Source organism: Rhinolophus hipposideros (genome assembly GCF_964194185.1).
Source record: "Rhinolophus hipposideros genome assembly, chromosome: 12".
NCBI classification, from domain to species: Eukaryota; Metazoa; Chordata; class Mammalia; order Chiroptera; family Rhinolophidae; genus Rhinolophus; species Rhinolophus hipposideros.
In genome coordinates this window covers 47286664-47307993 of record NC_138058.1, presented here as the reverse complement: position 1 = coordinate 47307993, position 21330 = coordinate 47286664, and positions in this window count along the sequence as shown.

The following is a 21330-nucleotide window of genomic DNA, read 5'->3' as shown; positions in this document are numbered from 1 at the left end:
TAAATTTTAAATATATTGTTCACTGGCATGTTATAAGGAAACCTACAAGGCTTAAAATGAAGTGAAAGCAGGAATTCTAAGACATAGAATGAGCACCAAAGCTGGCTTAGCCCTAAGATTTCTGAAGAACTCTGGTGACCTTGAGATTCCACTTTGATGTCTGCACTGTTTGGGGGACAGGAGATCCTGGAGCCTACCCAAATAGAGAGTCTACTAGCAGATCTCCATAAAACTGGGACCTGAAGGATCCCAAAGAGAAATATACTTATTATTCAGAAGTGGACAGCAAGAAAACTTGCCTGCCTTGAACTTGACTCTGCGTGTGGATAATAAGATGAAAAAATCTTCCCTGAGCATTTATAACACAAGCTGGGCTCCAGGTGGATTTCAGTCTAAAAGCATTCTCCCTGTGAGGTTTGAAAACCACGAACGATCATTGAACTTGAAGTTGTCTCAGGTTGGTAGTTCCCCCAGGCAACTGGCAGGGAGACTGCAGTTTCAACCTGGACCTCAAAGAAATTCCACAGATAAAATGCCAAGGCCAACGATTCAGCTCACAGTAAAAGATCTAACAACACAAGAAAATAGGTATTTGGAAGCAAGAACTAACAGAAACGAAGTAGAAGAATCAGATCTGCAAAGACGTCAGAGATTGCGATAGTCAGACCCAACATAACAATACTATATAACAGATTTTTAAAAAATTTTTTATTGAAATGTGTTTTTCCAGGACGCATCAACTGCAAGTGAAGTAGTTGTTTCAATCTAGTTGTGGAGGGCGCATCTCACAGGGGCCCATGCGGTGATGGAACTGGCAACTTTGTTAAGAGTACAGCGCTCTAACAACTGAGCTAACCTGCCGCCTCCTGTATTTAACAGAATTAAAGAAATAAAAGAGTGGCTTGAAAACATGAGCAAGGAACAAAGGACTATAGAAATGGTTAAGCAGATATTTAAAAGGCCAAACAATTTCTGGAGATGACCATTTCAATAATTGAAGCTGAAAACTCAGTAGATGAATTAAGCATCAGAATAGAAACAACTGAGGGGAGAATTTGTAGAACAGTCCAGCCCAGGCTTGTAATCACATAACTCTAGTCTCATCAAGGACAATTTCAAAATTCCAAATGTGTTCAAAGCTAAACCTTCAGAGCTTCCCCAGCTCAGGCCTGCTTCAGGCCTCACAGCCTGAGGTGGGGGAGGTGTCTTGTCAGCTGCTTCTCTCCTCCCACACTGCCTCCCCCTCTTCTTAGGGCTGTTTCTGACCTCTCCACCCTGTGCCAAGGGGGAAAGAGGATTCAGGGAAAAGGGAGACAGCCTTGTAAGCCTGGGACTGTGTCATCTGGCGTCAGTGCCCTCTGGGTATGGAGACTGTCCAAAGCTGACTCTTTCCAGATTTTTTCTCAGAAGTTCCCCCTCTCCCTGCACATATTGTAACTCCCTGATGCAGACAACACTTCTCTGGCTGTCAGATTTTGATGACTTCCTCAAACCCGGGCCTCTTGTGTTTTCTTCACCTATTGGGGGGCAATGAGGCAAGATTTCTTTTCAGATGATCCCTGGCCAATGCTTTTTATGGATTCCACTTTGTTCCCTGGGACATACTCCCCTTTGCCTCCTGTAAGTAAAAGTCCCGTTTACACCCAGTGTGGACCTGCAAGCAGGTGAAGCTTCAGCCATATTCTCCAGACTTCATACTTGGCAACATCAAACGCATGTCCTTCTTCCTAAAACTCTAAGGGACAAATTCTGGGAGGTCTCCTTGACTCTTGAAGTGAGGGAGAGCACACTCCTCCCTGACCCTATGTAAACGTGGAGGGAAGAAAACGCACTTTCCAAAGATATTCTCACTCACCCATTTTTCTACCTTAGCCTCCTCATACTTTCAAGGTCAGTAGTGGGTTCATGACCTTGAAATCCAGAAATGTTTGCATACTCTTAGCAAAGCCAGAGTGACTTGGGAGTACTGGTCAAGCATGGTGTTGGTTTTAGCTTTGGAGGCCTGGCCAAAATGGAGGGAGAAATGCCATTTGAGCATCTTGTTTCATGGGCTTTTATCCCAAATAACTGAAATAATTACGTTTTTAAGTGAAACAAAAATGCAAATAAGATGCTATGATTTTTTTGATGTCAAGAATTCAAGGCTGAAAGCACAAACCACAGAGGAGGAAAAGATATTCGCAATGCATATTACAAAAGGTAACGCATATTACACAGAATACATAAAGAATTTTTACAAGTCAGTAGAAAAATGAAAAAAAAAACACAAAAAAATTAAAACAGGCTCTTCACAAAAGAGGATATCCAAATGACCAGTGTGCTCAAGCTCATTAGTTATCATAGAAAAGAAACTTAAAACCACAATGATATATACCATTACGCACTCACCAAAATAGTTAAAATTAAAAACAGAAAATACCAAGTATTGATGAGACTATAGAGAAGACAAAATTTTCCTATACCAGTGGGGTGGCAGAGTAAATTGATACATCCACATTGGAAAACTCCTTTGCAATAGCTATCAAATCAGAACATTTGACCTAGCAATTTCATTCCTAGGTCAATAGGACAATTAATAGGACATACTTATGGTACATGAATGCCACATCATTCATTATAGCCCCAACCTGAAAACAACTCCAATATCCATAGATAATAGAATAGATACATAAATTGTGGTATATTCATAACATAGAATACTATGCAGGAATAGAAATGCATGAACTGCCACACACAGCAAAGTGGATAAATCTCACGTGAGTAAAAGTAGTTGAACACAAAGGTATCTACTGCACGATTCCATTTATATAAAGTTTGAAAGCGGCCAAATCTATGTTGTTAAAAGTCAATAGAGTGATTTTGTTTTGGAAAAGGGGAGGGAGTAGAGATGGGGTGGGGTCAGAAAAGGTGTTCTGGGGGCTGGTCATATCCAGTTTTAAGCCCCACTAGTGATTACATGGTGTGTTCACTTTGTAATACTTCATTGAGCTGTCTGTATACTTAAGATTTGTGCACTTTACCCATTTTACACTTCAATAGAAAAGGGAGTTTCTAAAGGGAAAATAAAACAAAAAAAATAACAATTTTAAAAAGCCCAGCTATGAGAAGACAAAGACCAAATGTGAGTCAGAAATACATAAAGAACACTGATTTTGAGTCTGAATTGTATCCTCACTACATTAATGATACTGAACAAATCACCTGATCTCTTTGAGCCTTAGTTTATTTATGAAATAGGAATGATATAATAATACTTCCTCAGAGGATTGTTATGAAATGTCAGATGAGACAATGTGTGTAAATGTGCTTTGAAAATGGTAATAAGCATCAGTTATAATAATAATAGACATGTATTAAATGATAAAAAATTTCAAGGCCATTTTTTCTTCATAAATTGTTCTCTTTCAAGAAATCATATAATGCCCAACAAAGAATCAGGTAACAGAGGCCTCCCATACTATCCTCATGAGTCACCAACAGATGGGCCGTATAGCCACACAGATATGTGAGTCTACAAGATAAATTTAGAAGCTTTTCATGGCAACAAAATATTGGCCTCTTAACATGACTGACTTGTCTCAATGGACAAGTGTAGGGAAGACTCTTCCTTACTTTTAATCTGGATGTCTCTGTTACAGCTATTTCAGTTGCAAATAACAGAAACCAACTCAAGCTAATTTAAGCAAAAAAGAATGTGGCAATGTCTCCCACAACTCAAGGACAGTAGAGTAGTTGGGCTTCTAGAATCGGAAACTATTCGGCCTTAAAGGACCAGGCAGAGCTTGCTCCCTTGTCTCAGTCCCGCTTCTTGAAGGGTATCTGCTTCATTCTTCTCTCACAGCAATCTGGCTCTCTATCCTTTGTTGGGCACAGAAAGGGGAAAGATGGTCCTGAAACATTTGTGCATTGACAGCTTTTCCTCTCAAAAAACCAGCCTAGACTGATGGGCAGTTTCTTGGTCTCAAATCAAATTTTCCAGGAGAAAACCAGTTTGACTTGGCTTTGGAAGAGTGATCACCCTCATTTGGTTAGCTTGCTGGAGGTACAGTGTCATTTAGTACAAATGTGTCTGTTAGGGGACCACCCACTGGATCATGGGTAAAATCCTCAGAGGAAGGGGGTTATGAACTGGAAAGATACTCATAAAAGCTTTTGTTGCAATTTCCTGTAGATTTTAACTGTGGTTGTTGCATTAATCGAGTTGCCTGCCTCCGTCTTTCCTCTTTTTTGAGAGTTGTTCCCACAGCCCTGCTGAGAATGGGTATCCAACCACATGGACTCTTGGTATCCACATGACAGCTGATTGGACCAGGGATTACTCTCTGGCCCATTACAGGCCAATCATATCATAATTTTCTGTCAGAAATTTAGAAATGAAATGGAAAGGCTGGGTCAGTTACTCATGGGTGTTGGACTTATAAAACCGTGGAAGGTTAATGCTGGAGTAGCTAAGCTTATACCTACACAGTGAAATACAAACAGCTGGAAGGAGAAATGGAAAAGAGAGACAGACCTTGCTGGCTTTTAGAAAAAGACACAAAGACTGACTGGTTTCTGACATTCCTGTTCCCAGGTTCTGTACCATGTGGTCTTAATCACAAATCTGCAGTTGGGTTCCAGGAAATCATCCTGTCTGCTTATTATAGATACTAAGCTAAGCCGCCTTGAGGAGATTTATGTCTATTGTAACCAGAGGATCTGAATAAGTTTAAAAACATCAGTGCCCAGTGAGTGTCCTTTCCATCCCACGCAGATGTGAAGATTTTTTGCGTTGCACTCTGCCCACAGTTGTACAAAACCAATGGCTATTTTTAGATTTTCCACCAAGACATGATTTAGTGCCTACCATGTTTAGCATAAAAAGCATTAACAAAGAAATATGACACACGGTCCTAGCCTCAGCGACTACAGTCTAGTTGAGAAAAGAATACATCGCACACCTAAAATAATTAGAAACTAGCACAAAACAGTACATCATTAAGTCTTAAATTGCACGGCACAGAAACATTACTACTGTACAGGAAAGAGAGAGAGCAGTGTCCTTAAATCTGTAATGGGCAGAGATGAGACAGAAGGGAAAGGTTCTACAGTGAGCCAAACAAGCAGGAGTGGAGGAGAGGGTTCACATCCCTAATTGATAGGAAATTGGTGAAAAATAGTTCTCTTATTTCTGATTACTAACTTCTAGATGGTGGTGAGTTCTCTTGTAATGTTGGGAAATTATAAACGCACACTGCTTTAATTGAAGTTGCCTGCTTTATGATCTTATAGCATTTTCTGTGCAGGCTATTTTCACTCACTTAAGCTTGATACAGGATTAGATTTCCTGGGGCCAATCAGCTCTTTGTCCTACTCGATGAAGTATTTTGCAACAAACATTCATAACCAAATCTAAAGTTGGTTGTTGTATGTTGGCCTGCATGATGGTTATTAATAGCAAACAAACCCATAACACAGTTGTCTAAATATGAACACACGTGCATATTGATGTAGCAATTTAAATTCACAAAATGCTTTACTTTATAATATAATCAATCACCCTACATAGGTAGAAGTAATACTAGGAAGTCACAGTGCAAGAAAATTGTTACCGTAGTTGTATATAATCTTCTGAAACAAACAAAAAATATATAGCCAGGAGGAAGAAACAAAAACATATATGCATTTTATATGACTTATAATTATGAAATTATTATAATTCTAGAATTGACCTATGTAATTAATGAATGAATAATGACCTTTATTTGGAGTTACCTTGTCATAGATTGCATGAACTTGAACAAAACCACCAAAATAGTTGTTCTACTATGACGTATTTTGAAAATTATATTTATTGTTGGTGATCAATTAGGTTCCAAAACAACACAATAAAAACTATGATTTAAAAGATGGCTCATTTTCCCCCTCTTTATAGCTATTAACTGTGTCAAATTTAACTTTAAAGTATATTGATGAATACAAGAGAAATCTAAGTAGAGAATTTTAACAATGCATTCTGTCCATTCTATATCTTTTTAAAAATGATACTCCGAAAAGGATAATTTTCTTTTAATCTTTAGTGACTTATTTGATCTTTCCACTTCAAAGGTAATTAACTTTTCATTTATTTTTTTACAAAATTATAATTTTATTATAATTATACTGTATATCTCTTTAATTTTTTTGAATGAACACATATCAAAGATTTATTGATTCATTAATAAGAGAACTAGCAAGATGGTAAACTTGTTCAAAATGTATCTCTTTAATTTTAAAGATAGTTCTATTAGAACTGTGTCCAGACTTCATGCAAGTAATTTGAAATTGTATTCTATTATTTTTATTTATTTATTTATTTTTGTGTGGATGAGGACACACTGTAATGTTTTTATTTGACAGAAATTGCCGTGTACCAGAAACAATGTGTGACACGGAGCGTTGTCATGTTGGAGGACACTTTATTTATTTATTTTTTAAGATTTTATTGGGGAAGGGGAACAGGACTTTATTGTAGAGTGTACTTCCCAGAACTTTTTTCCAAGTCAAGTTGTTGTCCTTTCAGTCTTAGTTGTGGAGGGCGCAGCTCAGCTCCAGGTCCAGTTGTCATTGCTAGTTGCAGGGAGCACTGCCCACCATCCCTTGCGGGGCTAGAGGAGTTGAACTGGCAACCTTGGGGTTGAGAGCCCATTGGCCCATGTGAGAATCGAACCGGCAGCCTTCGGAGTTAGGAGCATGGAGCTCCAACCGCCTGAGCCACCGGGCCGGCCCCTCTATTATTATTTTTAAATGTTATATTTTAAAGATATAATGCTGGTAGAAATATAATCTAAGGAAAACTAAAAACATATTTAGATTAAAATGTTAATTTAAAATAGTAATGATTTGTCTCAAATTATTTTTAGAAGTGCTTTTTAGAATTCATTTTACACGATAAAGTCAAAATGAAGGTGCACAGATACTACTTTCAAACCACAACCCAAAAGCAAAGCAAGCTAAAATGTAGAGTAAAACTTCAGTTTGGACTTTATGTTTTGTAATTGACGTGGCAACAAAATGTTCAAAGAACGCATCATACCTGGGAAGTTTACAAATCTGGAAATACCCCATTCTTATACACAAAAATAGAGACTTAGGGGCAAAAACACAGAATTTATTAAGCCTCTGTGCTATGCTAGGCATTCACATAATTATCTCACAGTAATCCTTACTCTGCAAAGTATGATCTCCCTCTGATGCAGCGGAAAATGAACCTCATAGCAGCTGCATAGCTTACTCAACAGGTCCTAGCTAGTGATTGCTCGAACCCATTTGCTCAAACCAATTATCTTGTAAATTCACACTTTTCTCTTCTCCCTTCAGTGGCTATCTTATTTGGAACCATATTAACTAGTGATTAGGTTAAATTTCAAAATCTCAGACTCTCAGAACAGAAACTTCTTTTTTTGTAAACAAGGGAAACTGAAAACTGTCTTTCCTATGGAGTTATTTAACATTATCAGAACTGTTTCTACAACTGCTTATCTCTTTAAAAAATCAATGTCGTAAAAAAGGGGGACTATTTTAGATTAAAAGCATGTAAAAAGATTGATGGAGTCTAAGACACGCTACCCCAAAATACGGAAAACTTTTCCTCTCCTACAAAATATAACAACCAAATGCAATGTGTAAAACTTTAGTGGGTCCTGGTTAGGAAACAAACAGATATAAAGAGATATTCTTGAGAAATTTGGGGAAAATTGAATATGAACTGGATATTGAATGACATTATTGAATTAATTATTGATTTTATTGGGTATGATAATGGTATTATAGTTTTGTAGCAGAAGCTTCTTTTCCTTAGGGATGCAAACTGAAGTATTTAAGGGCTTAGTGTTATGTTATCAGCAAATTTTTTAAAAATGATTCATGAACAATATAAAATATGTACAGCCAGATCATTAGAAAGTGATGAAATTGGGGGCGGCCCTTTGGCTCAGTTGGTGAGAGTGAGTGCCCATAGATGCCGGTTTGATTCCCACATGGGCCAGTGAGCTGCACCCTTCACAACTAGATTGAAACCAACTACTTGACTTGGAGCTGATGGGTCCTGGAAAAATACACTATTCCTCAATATTCCCCTATAAAAATTTTTTTGAAAAGTGATGAAATAAATATGGTAACATGGTAATAATTGTTGGATCTAGGTGGAGAGGATACAGAACTTCATTGTAATTTTCTTTCAATTTCTCTCCACATATAAATATGTTCATAACAAGTTTGGGAAGATAAAAACCTAGTCTGTAAGCTTCACTTAACCTCAAGTTTTTTAAAGGACACTACAAATGATCTAAATTCAATAGATAAACTTCTATCATCTGTCCTACAAATTCAAATCCGTTTCATTCAAAAAGTGAGTTTCATTCATTTGTTGAGCATCTACCCAGTGGAAAACATCCTATTTGTCTTCATTCTTTTTTTTTTTTTTAACTTTTATTTATTTTGAGTATGTTTTTCCAGGCCCCATCAGCTCCAAGTAGTTGTTTCAATCTAGTTGTGGAGGGTGCAGCTCTCACTGGCCCATGTGGGGATGGATCCGGCAACCTTGCTGTTAAGAACTCTGCGTTCTAACCAACTGAGCTAACCGGCCGTCTGAGAACATCCTATTTGTGTAATGCTGATTCAAAAGTGATGAAGAAGTCAAGGATCCCGTGTTTGGAATTAGGTTTAGCACATGTTAAGAAAATAGGATAATAAAATAATCAACAAGTACTGGGGAATTTAAGAGTAATGGTGGTGGGTGGGGGGAGGGGGGTTCACGGTGTGAGGGATGTAAAAAAAATAAAAATAAAAATAAAAAAAATAAAAAAAAATTATACTTCAATAAAAAAAAAAAAGAGTAATGGGAGATCTCTGAGGATTGTAGTAAGTGGGATCTTGACCCGACCCTTTAAAAATGGGAACTATTTAAACAGAAAGAACTAAACAATGACAGTTGAATGGACAGTTGAAAGACATGGAAGTGAGGATGACTTGAGCATATTTTATAAATCAAAGATACAAAACTGTCATTCTAAACTTCAGATCACTAGGCGATAACTCATATTTCTTCACGGAGTTGGTATAATTCCAGATTGAAAGTAAGACATGTGGGCAATGCAACTATATTACAAGTGAATGCATGATTCCCTTTAAGTTTTTTAAATATTGAAAATGGTTCTCAGGTTCCCTTTGTTCCCTTGAGCACCAGTAGAGGTGGAGAGACCAACTGCTACCGTGTTTTCCCAAAAATAAGACCTCGCTGGACAATCAGGTCTAATGCATCTTTTGGAGCAAACATTAACATGAGACCTGGTGTTATGTTATGTTATTTATGTTATAATATTATATTATACCAGGTCTTATATTATAGTAAAATAAGACTGGGTCTTATATTAATGTTTGGTCCAAAAGACGCATTAGAGCTGATTGTCCAGCTAGGTCTGATTTTCTGTGAAACACGGTAGTTACTAATTTAGGGGCTGATAACTTTTACTGCTAGTGAGTATTAGATCCTTTAGGTGTGAAGAGATCATGGTCTGGACTAATATGGTAGAAAGTAACTAGTGGCAGCTAATAAAATAGTCCTGATGTAAAGGCTAATCTGGGCCCTTCTATGAGAGGCTCCAATATATGAAGGAGATAAACAGATGATCTCTTTGCGTGTTGTACTAATCTAGACAGACCACGACCTCTGTGAAATCATTCTCAAAAGCATGGTCTCTGGTTCTTATAAGCATCTCAGCCAATTCCAGATATATTCATTTTCACATAAAACTAAGGATTACTTGAAACCTACTGAGTTATTAAGGGTTATGAAGTTCTGATACTCATAAACTAAAATTAGTAATTTGTTTAGTGAGGACTAATTCAGTGTTCTTCTAGGAAGACAGGCTGCATGCAAAGCTGCTAGATAGCACATGTGTATATAGGGTTGGTAGAAAAATCCCATAATTTTCAGGAAAGACATTTTTATTATCAGTGCTTCATCAATATTATTTTAGGTTGGTTATGGTTTTTAAAAGTTGCTATTCTTACATTCTATGCTCAGTTAAAATTTACCATTATCATTTTGCTCTGGGGTATTAACTTATAACATACAGTAGTACATATTTGCATCAATAGTGGTTTTTTTAGCATGGCATTTTCCAATATTTAGACATTAGGATATGTACACATTGTTCAAACAATAAGCTATACCAGAATTGCAAAAATAGATGCGTATATAATTTCCCATAGCATGACACTTCATAGTTATTCCCAACTCTTTTTTCATTGGAAAAATGAAAATGAGCACATAAGAAAGTAAGTATAGGATGTGATTTTTCTAGATTTTTTTCTCCTGCCTAAAGCTGTCATTGGCATAAATAGTTTGAGACCAGCTGCTCTGTTCTAATTACCTGCTATTAATAAATGCGTGAGCCTTTTCTTTTTCTTTTTTTGGGCAAAATAGTGATCTGAATTATATAAAGTAAATTTGACAAATATTATGATGTATTAACATATCCATCCAGTTACATTTCTTTAGTAGAGTATAAAATTGTTTATCTGAGAAGCAACTTATCTAATAACATCCAGATAACAGAATTTTTCTAAAAGGATTATTTTAATGATCAACCACTTAAAAAATTAGCTCATTGCAGTAATGTAAGATTTATTTGCTCTAGTAGTGTTTAGAAGTGACAATAGCTACTTAGGATGCAAATGATGACTTAATTTTTCTGAGTAAGAAGTATTTAAAAGTGTTAAATTGCAATTTTATATCTGCACTTATGTTATATGAATGTATAAAATATATACGAATATTATTTACTATATGCATATAATGGATAAAATTGTAGAATGTCTTTTTCTCTTTTATTATGCATTTTAAGATTACTAAACTCCAGAAAATTCTTTGCTCTGGAACAGGTTAGGTCACAAAAATTTAGGATGAGTGATTGCTCACTGTTCTGCATGATCCTAGTTTGCAACTGTTTATACAGTTACGAGGAGAGACCTTCAGAGAGGCTGTCGATAAGGCTCATTGGTCTAAAATGGGCAGCCCAGAGGGGTATTTGGCCCATGCAACTTTTTTTTTAATTAATTGAATTAATTCTTAATATTGAAAAGCTGGGAAATTTACATAAAATCCAGATGTGAGGTTTCTTTTGGGGGAAAAAAATGCTTTTGACACATTGAGTCTATATTCACTACTCAAAGTGGTGAATCGGCTGGTCCTTTAGCTTGGTACCTCTTATTCCCTGACACTGATACTGAGGATTAATTGCCATTTAATATCGTACTAGCACTGTATGCTTTTTGTATTCACCATCCTCACTCATTTACTTCCTGGCCTGTATAGGCATTTGAGTGTATGATATCTGGGTTAACTTACAGAGGCCTTGGGATAGTTATGGAATTTCACCTATAGCATTTTCATGTAAGCTCAGTCCCATATAAAAACGTAGGAGGGGGCTCCAATTTGAGTATGCTGCCCCTATGTTTTTAAGAAAAATCCAACTAATGGTGATTTCTATTCCAGTATAATTTCATTTATTGGCTAATGATATTGTGCTTATTTTAAAATATGTTGCCTTAGTATTTCTCCTGCTATGCTCTGTGGAATGCCAGAAAATGGTGACTGGAAAACAAATGCTTCTCTGGTCGATTAAGCTTGGGTAATACTGCATAGTAGACCCCTCTTGATGCTAAATGCATAGAAGCATATTAAAGGCTCTGAGAAGTCCGGAAGTCACTTTGTTTACTGGTTGATTAAATAAATAAACTCATTTGACAGAGGAAGAATTTTTTCTCTTTCACTTGGAAAATGCCTCATCCATCCATTGATCCAACAAATTTACATATGGAATGTGCTAGACTCTGTGAACAAGACAGAGTTGGCCATGACCAATATTTTCACTTTATATCAGCCCCTCACTTCTCAGGAGAGCTGTTTCAGGGCATTAGCTGCATTACCTTTTGTTATGTCACTAATGGTAATTTTGTTAATGGAGAGAAAGCAAAAGAAGTTGGAAGAAAACATTGGCAAAACTGGATAGAAATGGGGAATTATTAGGTTGGTGCAAAAGTAATTGCAGTTTAAAAGGTTAAAAATAATTGCAGAAACCGCAATTACTTTTGTACCAACCTAACAAATTGTGGAGCAAATTGGGAAATTGTGATTCTTTGACAGAGGCAATAAACTTGAGCAAGCTTTGGGGAAACGAAATCTGATTTGTGACATAGGTATCAATTAGGATGCTTTTGGCTGCAAGTAATAGAAAATTCAACCAACGAGGCATACGTAATAAGGAAAATTATTGTCTCACTTAATGAAAAATTTAGGGGTAGGGAGGCTCTAGAGTTATTTAATTCAGTAGCTTGATATTGTCAACGAATAAGGCCCTTTCCAAATTTCCTCTTTCCTGCATAGTCAGTTGGTTTTTGTCCTCAAGCTTGCCTTTAATGGTCGCAAGATGGCTGCCACAGCTCCAAGTATCACACCCTTACAAAATAATAGCTAAAATTTACATAGCACTTTTGACAGGCCAGACACTGTTCTAACTAAGCACGTTACATGTGCACGTTCCATTGCTCCTTACAACAACCTCCATAAGTTGGTTCTATCAACCCCATCTTACAGATACGAATACTGAAGTACAGGGAAGTTAAGTACCTTTCTCAGAGTCAACTTGCTAGTGAATGGAATTATTGAGATACAACTGTAGGGAGCTTGGCTCCAAGAAAGGAAGAAACTACCTTTCTCACATTCCTTTATAAGAGTTCGGAAACATCGTTAGAACCCCCTACTTCCTGCCTATTTCCCCTCAAGTAACATTAGCCTGATTTGTATCACATGCCTATTCCTAATCACTCAAAAGGGGGAATAAAATCATCGTGGATAGTTTAGACCAATCTAGATTAATCTCTGGGGCTGGAGAGTAACTCAACCTACCCCATACATCAACTAAATGAGGCTCTATAACAGGACACAAGACTGAGGTGGGGAGGCTTCTGGGAAGGCAACCAGCCGTGTCTGCTACAGCCTGAAGTGCCGTGGGACCTTGAAATGGACAGATCCAGTAGGCATCTGAGACCACAGGCCTGGTGCTCCACACTTGGGGTTGCGATGCCTTGAGGCAGTAGCTGGAGTTATGAGAATGGGGCACATATCCAAGGAAGGTGGTAGGGAAATCAGAGGGCTAGAAACTGAACCTTAAAAACATGGAGGAGAGGAATGATTGAAGCAATATAGTCAAAATCTTGAGAACTGTTTAAGCTGTGTGATAGGTCCATGGGGTTCCTTATATAATGTTCCTCTCTGTTTTTTGTGTGGATCTGAAAATTTCTCTAATAAAAAATTTTGAAAAACAAAACAAAAACCAACCAGGGAGGCTCTGGAAACTCTCACCATGTAGGAGCTTCCTGTGCTTGCTTCCCCAGCCCCTCTGCAGTTCCTTAACCCTTTTCTAAGGTTTGAACCCACTCCCATACTTGGAGACAAGTTTGGGTACCAGGCAGGGAGGATATAAGAGGCCCTAGTTTTGCTTTTCAGTGTTTCCATTTACAGCCAGTTCTGTCTGTGGTCTCTGCTGGCTGTTCTGATGAGAGTTTCTGCCTTCCTCGCCATTTCTACTTGGCTTCAGAACCTACATTTCTCAACTCTGATCTCCAATCTTTCTGTGGCCAGGTCCTGATAAGATACCTATCTCCAGATTAGTTGTCTAACCGCTGGGGTCTCTGCTATTTGCCAGAAGCATAAAGCCTTTATTTAAATTTGGCCCTTATTACGAAACCTTTTAAACTAATAGCACTCAAGTCCTGCATGGCCCTTGCACCATGAATTTTTCATTTGGGAATATTTCCCTGAACACTTGTTCTGAGAATAATCCACCTGTGGCTTTAGTACTGTGTTCATCTTCTTGATGTCTGCTCCATCCTGAAAGTCTGCCTGGATTCTTAAGATCAGCACTCATACCCATCTTTAATAGGAGGAGAAACAGAGCGGTCAGACAAGTAAACAGGAAAGGAGCAGTTGCAGATGTGGAAGAAAAGTAAGGGGAAAGTAGCACAATGTTTCCTTTAGGTTTCTGAAGCATGCACAGACCACTATATTGCATAAGCAAATGGCAATGCTACTAAGGAGCAAAAGCTGAAGAGTTGGCAGAAATTGTATAGTTTATTGTAAAAAGAAAACAAAACATAACAAAGCAAATGGATAATGTAAATGAACTTGGGCATACATGCTAAACTGCTTATATAAATAGCTGATATTAGAGCTCTCCACAGCCAAGCATATTTAAACATTTTGTAGTTTTGCAGCATTTATATAGTTGGGCTCCAAGTGAAAAGTGTTTCTGATACCACCCACTGTGTTGTAACCATAATCTCAATCATCTCATGTGTATGACACACACTTTAAAACACAAAGGAGCACCTGGCTCTGAGGCAGCCAGTTTTGGCCTCCAAGGCTATGGGGAGTGCAGGCAGGATGGCGATAACTTGATCAACTTCCTCTCTTAGGAGGAAGTGGGGTGGAGGGGCAGGCCCAGCCTTGGTGGCGTGGCACTGAGGAAAAGGGAAAACGTTTAGTGAACTACTTGAGATCTCCTAGATTCAATTCAGTAAATACTTAGTGAGCATCTACTGCGTACAATGCACAACAAAAGAAATAATATCCTTGCTGAATTGCTGACGACTGTCTTAGCAGGGGTTATTACTCCCCGTATTTATTTATTTATTTTTGGGTTTTTTTGCAAAGTGTCCGTTTGGTGAATCTTGTGAATTCCTTCTCAGAACATTGTTTATAAATACGTAAAATTAAGTTCCTAAGAGCTCAGAGGAAACCAATTATGTTGAACTAGTCAGCAAACTTAAAACAACAAGCACATTTGTGATACAGTACTATGTATGCTTCTTTACGAATACTTTAAATAACAAGATCTAGTGGTGAGTGTAATCATTCCTGTAATTGCAAAGTGATGTTGGGTGTAAATGATACTTCGAGAGATCTGCAACAACCCTAATGTGATGTGAAAATATCCGTAATTTCTGTTGGTGATATAATGTCACAGGTATTGCTAGTGCTGCTGTGGTTTGTTGTCTGCATTTATAAGAAAGAAATGCTAAATTTCAGGAAGAGGTTAGTAAAAATAAACATGTGAATCAACTTGTGAATTCAATCCCCTTGGACGCTCTGGACCCTAGGTTAAGAACTTCTCACCCTGTGTGTGTGTGCACATATGCATGTATGTGTGCACATGTGTGCACATATGCTCATATACATGTCCTTCAGAGAGGGGAGAGTGCTGGAACAATAAATTACCAAAATCATTAAAATCCGTGGCAGAATAGGATAAGTGCCCTAGAATTAGAGTAGCAAAGCACTACAGGGACTCAATAGGGAGAGGAAATCAGAAAAGGCTGAAAAAGAGGTAAAGGGGAAGAAAAGAAAGTAAAAAGAGGAAAGACAGGAATTTTACCTTCTGGGTCATCCTTTTGTTTCCGTCCTCCTCTTCCTCACCTCATTAAAGTGACTAAAGCTGGCTTGTCTTTAGAGCTAGCGTTAGATGGAGTAGGTTTTAGAGCAGTTCTCCAACAGTTTGGTCTCACCATCCCTTTGCACGCTTCCAAATTGTTGAGTACCCAAAGAGCTTTTGTTTGTGTGGGTTATATCTATTCTATAAACATTTATTGTACTAGAAATTAAATTTGAGAAATTTAAAAATATGTGTTAATTCATTTTTAAAAACCCATTATGTGTTCACATAAATAGCATTCTTTTGGTGAAGTCTAACTATATTTTCTTCAAAAACAATGAAAATATTTGTGAAGAAGGAGACATTGTCTTATTTTTTTGCAAATGTCTTTAATCTCTCACTTAACAGAACATTTGGAATCTGTATCGGCTTTTGCATTCAGTGTTTCAATAGACATGTTATATAGCCTCTGTAAAGCACCATTGCATTCTTATGAAAGAATGAGAGTGAAATAGGCAAATAATATCTTAATATCATTGTGAAAATAGTTTTGACCTTGTGGACCCTCAGGGATCCTCAGACCATACTTTGAGAACTGTTGATTTAGGGATTTCTTCTAATATGTTCCTTCTTTGTTTTATGATTTGAATTTTTTTAACTACAGAAAAAGATTAATTCTGTAACTAGAAATAAATGGTATAAGAATTCAAATATGTGTGTGCTGGATAGCTCTTATTGTCCCTCCAGATGTCCAGCTGTCCTCCATCCTGTTCTGGGACATGCATGAATAATATCAACAGGCTCCAGTTGAGTTTGGCCAATGAGTAGTGCCAGCAGGATATCAAAGGTTGGCAGGAGAGTGAGGTTGGGATATTTATTCCCTAGTTGAAGTGGGCTCCCTATGCCCTTCACCAAAGATCGGAGTTCGTGTCATGGGACCAACCCTCTGCGTACAACCCTCTATCTACAGGTTTCTGCAAACCCTTCTTACCCTCATCCCTTCAGGCATAGAGGTGATAATACGCCTCCCTTATACTAGCCTAAAGGAGCTAGACCTTACAACTTATCTCTACCCTGTCTGCACCTTTGGAAAGAGTCCTTTATTACACTCTTCTCAAAATTCCTAATTTGAATGCACTACTCGTTTCTTGCCAGACTCTGATTAATGCAAGCTGTGAGAGTTCCGTGACCTTAAGGATAAACTTCAGTTATAGTATTCTGCATGGTATCAGATCCACTTGATTTTAATAGAAGTTAGAAAGCTGTAAAGCCCTGGTGTCTCAGAGCCTGAGGTCTTTAATGGCTCAGGAAAGAGAGAGCCGGATGCATTGAAAACCTGTTGGTGTCTACAAAGACTTCCTGGTTTTGCCACTGCTTGAGTTGATTTTCATCTGCGCATAAATAAAACAGAAATATAACTGTAGAAGTATTTGTAAATGCTAATGTGGCCATGCTTCTGGGCAGCAGTGTGCCAATGCCAGGCAATAGATCATGATTGGCCTAAGTCAGTAGTTCTTAAAGTGTAGTCCCTGGACCACCAGCAGCAGAGCAGCAGCAGTAACAGCAGCAGCACCTGGGAACTTGTTAAAAATGCAAGTTCTCAGGCCCCACCTCATACCCACTGAATCAGAAACTCTGGGAGTGGGGTCTAGCAATCCATGTTTTATTATAACAAGTCTTCAAAGGGTTTCTTATGCATGGTAGTTTGAGAAGCTTTACTCTAAGCAACTCACAACATCACAGTTCCCTAATTTTCTGGACTCTCTTGCAGCTAGGGGTGCTCATGTGATTCCCTCATACCCTACTGCCTTCAACTGGACATCTTATCTGAAGCTGCAGTGACCATCCTGCAATCTTGGGGCAACAAGATAATAGAAGCACTGTAGAAGCACTGACCCTGACATCACAATTCATCTCCAAACTTCTTGTTGATTGAAAAAATACCACCCTCCACCCTCCACTTATTTAAGCCACTGTTTAGGTTTTGTTAGTTGTCGCCAAACATATTTCTGATATGACATGGTTTTTAAAAAAAGATTTTTCCCCTCATGATGATAACAATTTTAAGTAGTCTTTTAATGATGAAAGAAGTATTAAAAATGGAGCAGAGGGCAAAATTCTTGTGGATTTGTAAAATAATTTTTAGCATGTGTGGCTCAATTCTTGCTAAATCCCCAGAAACCTTGTGATAAAAGGGCTTCAGAGCTGAGTCCTCCTCTGGAAATGTTTGAGAAGCACTTTTAAGAGAAACTATGTTGTGGTTTCATGAAAGTCATGTTGATCATTTCTAAGAAAGTAGCAATGGTCAAGAAAAGAGAAAACTTGTTTCCTATTCTGTTCATGACACTGCTGACACCAAATATGTGGGTGGTTTCCTTCACATTAAACAATTCTGACACTACCTGGAGTTAGCACAGCCCCTACAGGTGTAAGGGCTCAGTCCCCCAAATTGCCCCAACTTCAGAGACCAATTACAAGTCCTAGGTTGTGACCTGTGTTTCTGACCAACCAGGTATAAATCAGGGGTTCCCACAACCTCCTCCTTCTGTTCAACAATGTGCTAGAACAGCTCATGGAAATCAGAAAAGCTCTTTACTTACTATTACCCGTTTATTATAAAGGATACAACTTAGGAAAAGCCATATGGAAGAGACATATAGAGCAAGGTATGGAGGGGTTTGGAGCTTCCATGCCCTCTCCCGTCTCACCAGTTATCCAACCACCTCAATGTGTTCACCAATCCAGGACTCTCCAAATCTAGTCATTTAGGGTTTTTATTGAGGCTTCATTAAGTAGGCATAATTGATTAAATCATTTGCCATTGGTGATTAAGTTTGTTTCCAGCCCCTTTCCCCTCCCCAGAAGACAGGGTTGGGGCTGAAAGTTCTAACCCTCTTATTACATGGTTGATTCCTCTGGCATCCAGCCCCCATCCTCCAAGAGTTACCTCATTAGCATAAATTCAGGTGTGGTTCATAGGGGCTTATTATGAAGAGCAAAAATTGCTTCTCTCACCCCTACTACTCAAGAACTGCAAAGGTTTTAGGGATAAAAACCAAATATATATTTATTATATCACAATATCACAGGTAACTAATTTCAAAGGCAGCAGTACCTGTTATCTACTATAGTACCCGATTCACAGTGAATGCTTAATAAATATTTGTATTGCGGATCTGGTGATTTTTTTTTTTAAATGAACAAAACAGTCTTATTAGTGGAACATTTCCAGTGGTTAAGAAAGCAGTGGATCAATCTACTCAAATCAGACTACTTGAAGTTTGACGCTGAAGCTCCTTTTCAGAGAGAGCACTGTGATCTGCATGTAACAAGCACATAAATATGCTGACTGACTGAATAAATGAAATTTCTTCTAGGTGACATATGAAGATTCCTGTTCAGCTCTGACAGGCACTGTCACAGGTGCTATTATTATACACCATATCCCATTTAATCTTTGAAATAATTGTGTGAAGCAGGCAACAGTGGATTACTAGTGACTGAGTATGGGCTTAGTGTACCAGCAAAACTGGGGCACAGAAATTTGTTTGGGGAAAATTGATATCTGATGTCTTAATTAGGAAAGAACATCAGAGTACTGTAGCCAATATTGGAAAAATCAGAAGTTTTTTCTATGTTACATTTGAGTATTCTTCGCATTTTAAATTACATATTGGGGAGTGCTTTGTATGACTAAGACCATCTAGAGCTCTTCATCTGGCTCCTGAAGATGATTCCCATTATATAGAGCAAACTAAGGCTCAGAAAGCTTAGTTACTAGCACAAGTCACACTTAATAGCAGAGCCCACTATAATGTTATTCAATATTTATTATACATTATATGTTTATGATGGTACATACCAATTTTCCTTTTAATGTTGTGATTCTTGTTGGGCCTTCTTTAATGTTTTAATCACATAAAGCATACAAAAAAGTTAATTTAAATATCTGTTTTGATCCCTATTGTATTCTCAGCACCTAGAACAGTATTAAATATACTTTAGTTTTAGCAATTGAAAGTATGCATGGTGGCAGTCATCAGCCCACCTAAATGATTGTGCTTTGTGTTAGTTTTGGGGTCAACCAAGGAAAAGTGAGAAGGAAATTAAGACGATCAAGAAAGCTTCTCTGATGCCCTTCTGAGGTTGCTTCGATTCTCTGACAAGGGTCCCCCAGATGTCTTCACTTTTACCATCTTTAGGTTCCTATTTTGGGAGCTGGGGTCCCAGACTCCCTTCTCCCTATATAAAATTAAGTGTGTCAGGCAAAGGAATATGGTTTAAGAAAATGTATTCTGTACGTCATTTAAGAAATATTTCCTGAGAACTGTATGATCCCATACTCATAATAAAGGGGACAAGAGAAAGACAAACTCTAAACGGGCTGACATTTTTTTTCTTCTTTTAAATTTTTCCTTTCAACACGCAGTAGTGGGGACACTGAATTTTAGCATCACCTATGCTAAAGGGTCTCAATCATTGGTGTGCACAAAAACCACGTAGGGAATTATTTTAAAATTCACCTTTCTAAGTCTTGTCCCTAGAGTTCCTGATATTATAGGTATGAGTGAACCCAGGACTTCACCGGAGGTGATTCTATTGCTGGTGGTCTAGCCAACATGTTGTAAGAAACACTATTTTCACACAAACTTGAGTAGATAAAAAAATAAAATCTGAATTGTAATCCAGTCTTTATTTCTGCCATCCTCACCATTGCCTGGGCAACTGTCCTATTCCTAAATTTGTCTTTCTCCCCAAAACATCCACAGCCCCTAAGCTAAGTGGCACTCTCTTGGGTCTTAGTGTAAATTATCTGCCCAAACCAATTTGCACAAAAGAATGAATAAGAGTTAAATCCTCATTCAGGGCATTTTCATTAAAACAAAAAAGTATCCGAAGCCATTCGAATGTCTTCATTACACTTGAGTCTTGTTTCTTTTTGGGGGAGGAGGGGAGGATTAACCTGACAGCAACTTTTAGTCTAATTCTACCGCTGGCGGATTCATGGCCAGTTTCTTTATCTGCCTATTGAATCATTCGTTCTAGACTCATCCCATGTCTGTAAACCTATCCTCGGTAAGCCTATGCACAGGGACGATTCTTTATATCATCACCATCCCTTGCACGTTTCAATTATAGCACTTATCATCTTCTATTGGGAATGGCTAATTTACTTTTGTCATTTCTAGCTCTACTTACAGGGCCTGGCAAACAGCAGATGCTGAATAACTGTGGAATTAAAGAGTGAGTGGCAAAGACTAGGCTGAAAGTTTTAAAATCAGTGTTGGCTGAGAAACAGAACACGGAAATGGCAAGGGCTAAACGCCGGGCAGTGCGGGCCTAGAAGGAATGAAAACGACCACTAACAGCACAGAGTCCTCCTGAAGGGATCACCTGTCCCATTTTCTCACGTCGCTTTTTTGGCCTCTCCTGACACCCCAATTTCCCGCTCACTAACTCAATTCTCTTCCCTTTCTGAGGACAGGTCAGGCAGGTATCCCAGTTCAGCTGCTCTGATTGGTCCGCGATGATTTCATTGTTAGGGAACATCCGGGCTTTTCCCCTCCCCGCAACACGTCCCCCAGAGCCCTGCCTTCCGAGTTTCCCTCTCTCGCGTGCGCCCCACCCGCTGGCTGAGGCAAAACAACCGCCTCCCGCCAGACCGCTTCTTGTCCTCGCTTGCGCCATCCCTTCCTGTCTCTGCGCCAAGAGAAGCGTTTATAACCTCCAATGAGGGCTTAGCCGACTTTGTTAGCCAATCAGCAGCCAATCCCCTGCAATTCCGGGTGGGACTAGGCATCCACACCTATAACTGGACAGCCCGTTGGCTCTTTTATGACGCTTGTTTTGTGCAAGGCTTACAGGTCAAAAATAG